A 5,609-nucleotide genomic window follows, 5' to 3' on the forward strand; every position below is an offset into this window, starting at 1 on the left:
ACACACAATCATACTTAAAGCAGGATCACTTACATGTCAATCAAATAATCATATGTTGGAATCAAACGTGTGCCAACACAGATTATAAACACACACACAAACACCATGCGTCAGCACACACACCACACACACACACAGTTTAACACACATGGTCACACACAAACACATGGTAACACACACAGTACATTAACTACGCACTCGGACTGATAGCGTGTTGATGAAAACATGTTTAAGGCGTAAAGGCATGCGGAAAGCACTGGGCAGAGGTGACATAGCGCAGTGGGCGAGGATGAGGAAGAGGAGAGGAGTGGAGGATTCAGGAGAGGAGAGGAGTGGAGGATCAGGAGAGGAGAGGAGGACGTCAGGAGAGAAGAGGAGTGGAGGATCAGGAGAGGAGTGGAGGATCAGGAGAGGAGAGGAGTGGAGGAATCAGGAGGAGGAGAGGAGTTGAGGATCAGGAGAGGAGTGAAGGATCAGAGAGAGGAAGGGAGGGTCAGGAGAGAGGAGGAGGGAGGAGGAGTGGAGGATCAGGAGAGGAGTGGAGGATCAGGAGAGGAGAGAGTGGAGGATCAGGGAAGAGGAGAGGAGTGGAGGATCAGGAAGAGGAGAAGAGTGGAGATCGAAGAGGGGTTCAGTAGGGAGGGTCAGGAGAGGGCAGAAGGACGGCGCAGTAGGAGAGGAGGATGGAGAGATCGGAGGAGTCGGAGGATAGGAGAGGGAGGGTGAGGATCAGGAGAGGAGTGGAGGTAGGAGGGGAGTGCTCAGGAAGAGGAGGGGAGGGTCAGGAGGGGAGTGGTGGATCAGGAGAGGAGGGGAGGATCAGGAGAGGAGGGGAGTGGTGGGTCAGGAGAGGAGGGGAGTGGTGGGTCAGGAGGGGAGGGGAGTGGTGGGTCTGGAGGGGAGAGAATCAGGGAATGGTGTGTGTGTGCCATGTTTCAGGGTTTTAATAGAGGAGTATGAATCACAGTTAGGATCTGTGAGGCACGGGTCACTACAAAGCATTTACAGTGTATCCAAGGAGATCAAGTCGTTTACTTGCAATAATAAGATAAAATGCCTTGTTATACGGTTACCGCACAGTCATTATTTTATAGTCATTTAGAATTAAGATTTTAAAAATTCTGGTCATCCTTAAATCTGCATTATGGGCTCTGTTTCCAGCCTCAATCTCTTTGAATCACTGTAACTGTATTCTGAGGTGGCAGCAGTACATATCAGAGTTCACTGTTACTGTATTCTGAGGTGGCAGCAGTACATATCAGAGTTCACTGTTACTGTATTCTGAGGTGGCAGCAGTACATATCAGTGTTCACTGTTACTGTATTCTGAGGTGGCAGCAGTACATATCAGTGTTCACTGTTACTGTATTCTGAGGTGGCAGCAGTACATATCAGAGTTATTGTAATAATCTCACGAGGAAGCGTTGCACAATAAATAACCAGACGACAATAATTTCTACTAGGTACCAGGTAGCTAGACTTCATAGTGAAACAGAGAGAGGCAGATAAAACTGGCATTTAAAAAAACTAACCAATAGATATTAAGCGTTCAGTAAGGTGTCCTTAGTCCTGATAGTGTTTGTACTAGTTAGTATAATTCTCAACTAAAGAAAATGACTTATTGTTGTTCATGAGCATTTATTTAATCAACCACTATGTCAGTGTTGTTTCACATTGAGGTTAAGAGAAAAAAAATGGCGTGTTTTTCCTTTCGTGGTCTTTTGAGCGTGTGGGATGGTTCATTTTCAGGTGTAGTGTAGTACGGAGCATCACAATGCAGTCTATTTATACACTGAGTGGTTGTGTGTTACTGCAAAGCATGCTTGAATCAACATGAAGAAATCCACTACCTTTTAGTATCTAAGAAATCAGACATTACCCTCTCTCTCTTTCGCTCCCCCCCTCTCTCACGCTGCCCCTCCCTCGCTCCCTCTCCTTCTCTCACGTTGTCTCCCTCCCTCTCTCTCCCTTTCTCACGCTCTCCCTCTCTCACGCTGCCCCTCCCTCGCTCCCTCTCCTTCTCTCACGTTGTCTCTCTCCCTCTCTCTCCCTTTCTCACGCTCTCTCTCTCTCTCCTTCGCTCTCTCCCTCTCTCATGCTGTCTCCCTCCCTCTCTCTCTCCCTTTCTCACGCTGTCCCTCCTTCCTTCACACTCTCTGGTTTGTCTGTCCTTCTCAGTGGTGTATTTTAGTAAATGTTATTTAATAAGTTACTTGTAAATCCAGTTGTTGGTCTTTGTCGAATCCCAAACATAATCTGTCTGAAAATCTGTTCAAGTCAGTTGTAATGTAATAATTAGTTACTAATGACCGCCATATCCGGGCGGCAGGTAGCCGGTTGCAGGTTTCAAGATTGAATCCCCGAGCTGACAAGGTATAAATCTGTCGTTCTGCCCCTGAACAAGGCAGTTAACCCACTGTTCCTAGGCCGTCATTGAAAATAATATTTTTTTCTTAACTGACTTGCCTAGTTAAATAAAGGTCAAATAAAATAAATAAATAAAAATATCCTGCCATTGGGGTTGGAACTGGTCTGCGTTTATCGATTTCTGTATCTCTCTTCCTGAATTTACCCCCCCCCCCCCCCGGAACTGGTCTGCGTTTATCGATTTCTGTATCTCTCTTCCTGAATTTACCCCCCCCCCCCCCCCTGTCTGTGGCTCTGGTCCAGCTCTCCCCCCCCTTTAAGCGCTGGTAAAGAGCAGCCCTCTGCACTTCTTCGTAACAGAGTTGAAGTGATGACACAGGTCATGAGAAGTGAGGTGTAATGGCAGACTGGAACCATGTAGATAACCAAGAACCAAGTCTGATGTAATCCATTCTGAGGTTTACCTCTGTATGTTGTGTCACTAAACCACCAGAGTCTGGCGCCCAGTCTAACATCAGTCTCTAACTCATGGAGAGCAGAGAGGATTGGATGTGTTGAAGCAAGATGGTTGTTCAACTCTACTGAATCATCCAGAAGGCTACTGTAGGTGGAGCTATTGCCATGTTGCTTAAACCCATCATGTGCTTTAGGAGCAACAAAAAAAGGGGAGGATGATTTTGTAACGGACAATATTCTACACCTCAGCATAAAATAGGAAACAGAATGTTGGATTTCCTGAGCCGTGTACATTTACATTTAAGTCATTTAGCAGACGCTCTTATCCAGAGCGACTTACAAGTTGGGTGTAAAGTTGAGCACTTTTTTACCATAAGTGTTATTTAAGATTTAAACAGCGATTTGGTATTTATTATTATATGGCACAATTTTCAGCGGTTCTGCTAACACACTCCGATGGAACTCGTTTCAGACTTTCTCTCACACACACACACACTGTCACATGTTCGCATGACTGTGTTTTTTGATTTCAGGAGGTTTGGGGTCAATTCCACTTCTACTCCGTCATTTCAGGAAGGGAACTGAATTTCAACTTGTTCTCTGAAGTGAAATGGACTTGACCTGAACCCTGATAAACACCTGCAGAGCTCAAAAGGGGGATATATTTTAAGGTATTTTTATTGGTACACTATCAACGTATGATTCCTTCACCTTTTGTATCATTCCATCTCTGAATACGTTTCCAAAAAATGAGTAAAAGAAGTTAAAGATCCTTTTTAAAGATGTTAAATGATTATTTGTTGATGATGTTTGTGTATTATTCATTTCTTCACAACTATGGGAAGTCAAAATGGTGTTTGTATGTTGAAATACACCCTCAAACGCCGACCTCTAACCCCACTTCTCTTTTTCTGACTCTTCTCATGTCTTAGCAGTTTCCTCAAATTAAAACCCAACTATTGGAGGTATAGTGGGACTTATTTTTGGTGTTTTTTCCCCCTCAAGGTTCTGCAGCTTATTATTTCTAAAATAATAATTTGAAAACTAAAATGTGATGCAAAAAGTGGAAATTCCTCGTCTTCCAAAATACTTTTATCCCTGGAGCGAGTTTAAGAACAACCCCCTTGAAGTTTGGTACCCAGTTTGCACAAACAATGGTAACATTACCCTACAGTTGTGGCAAACCATGGCACAACGTTTTCTCAACGTTGAGTGAACTGAATTGTATGTTAGCTATTGGTCCAGCGTTGCGGACCCATGTCAGGCTTGTGATATGAAGTGTAAATCTGTTTTTTTATTTTGTTTTTTATTTTTTGAAGATCAGATAGTGATCTTCGTACCATAACTAAGCCAAGTTTGTAATTGTATAATATTTACTGTAAGATGTAGGCCATTGAATAACTATTACAATTTTCCTATAAAAGGAATTCTGTCTTAGTCTCTCCTTTCTGAGTGGAAGTTTTTCTGTTCCATCGAATATAGGTGTGTATTACGAGCAGTGGTATGACTAACAATAGTGATGGATGAATGGAGATGTGGGTGGGTACTATAAGGTGTGGTTACATTAGAACTTCTTTAAGAAATAGTGGTGGTAGGTGGGTGCATCCGTAGCCTCTGACTAGTGATGGTTTAAGCCTATAGATTTCAGTTAGGCTCCATTGCCTTGAGCACATATTGTAGAGCTCGTGCTGCTGATACTACAGACAGTGAAAGTGTGTTTGTGTAGAAGTAACTGATTGAGTAAGACGTTTGTCTGTTTCACTTCTCCCTCCAAGCCCCCTGGCAGGCTTTATAGGTAGTTGAGCAATACACACCACTCCCTATACATACACACACACACACACACACACACTGATGACACAAGCGGGGAGTCCAGCCAACAGAGTTGCAGAAGTCCAAACAGGATATGACAAGTGCCTGGATTAGTACCTGTTGAACCCCAAGGGTCTCTGTCAGCGCTGTCATCAACCCCAGACTAATGGAGTGAAGCTGAGAGCCCAGACCACTGGAGGAGTGAAGCTGAGAGCCCAGACGGATGGAGGAGTGAAGCTGAGAGCCCAGACTAATGGAGTGAAGCTGAGAGCCCAGACTGATGGAGGAGTGAAGCTGAGAGCCCAGACTGATGGAGGAGTGAAGCTGAGAGCCCAGACTGATGGAGGAATGAAGCTGAGAGCCCAGACTGATGGAGGATTAGGAGAAGCTGAGAGCCCAGACTGAGGAGGAGTGAAGCTGAGAGCCAGACTGAGATGGAGGAGGAAGCTGAGAGCCCAGACCGCTGAGGAGTGAAGCTGAGAGCCCAGACCGCTGGAGGAGTGAAGCTGAGAGCCCAGACTGATGGAGAGTGAAGCTGAGAGCCCAGACTGATGGAGGAGTGAAGCTGAGAGCCCAGACTGAGGAGGAGTGAAGCTGAGAGAGCCCAGACCGCTGGAGGAGTGAAGCTGAGAGCCCAGACTGATGGAGGAGTGAAGCTGAGAGCCCAGACTGAGAGGGAGTGAAGCTGAGAAGCCCAGACTAATGGAGGAGTGAAGCTGAGAGCCCAGACTAATGGAGGAGTGAAGCTGAGAGCCCAGAATAATGGAGTGTAGCTGAGAGCCCAGACTGATGGAGGAATGAAGCTGAGAGCCCAGACTGATGGAGGAGGGAAGCTGAGAGCCCGACCACTGGAGGAGTGAAGCTGAGAGCCCAGACCACTGGAGGAGTGAACTGAGAGCCCAGACCACTGGAGGAGTGAAGCTGAGAGCCCAGACTAATGGAGTGTAGCTGAGAGCCCAGACTGATGGAGGAATG

At 45.7% G+C, this 5,609-nt stretch overlaps 1 long non-coding RNA gene across 1 annotated transcript; it reads left to right on the forward strand.

Moving 5' to 3' along the window:
* Positions 1-773: 773 nt before the first annotated feature.
* Positions 774-2,530, forward strand: LOC139026047 (uncharacterized). Its single transcript, XR_011477751.1, has 2 exons — positions 774-1,330; positions 1,385-2,530. It is a non-coding gene; the product is annotated as an uncharacterized lncRNA (long non-coding RNA).
* Positions 2,531-5,609: the final 3,079 nt, after the last annotated feature.

This window comes from Salvelinus sp. IW2-2015, unplaced genomic scaffold (assembly GCF_002910315.2).
Source record: "Salvelinus sp. IW2-2015 unplaced genomic scaffold, ASM291031v2 Un_scaffold3778, whole genome shotgun sequence".
NCBI lineage: Eukaryota > Metazoa > Chordata > Actinopteri > Salmoniformes > Salmonidae > Salvelinus > Salvelinus sp. IW2-2015.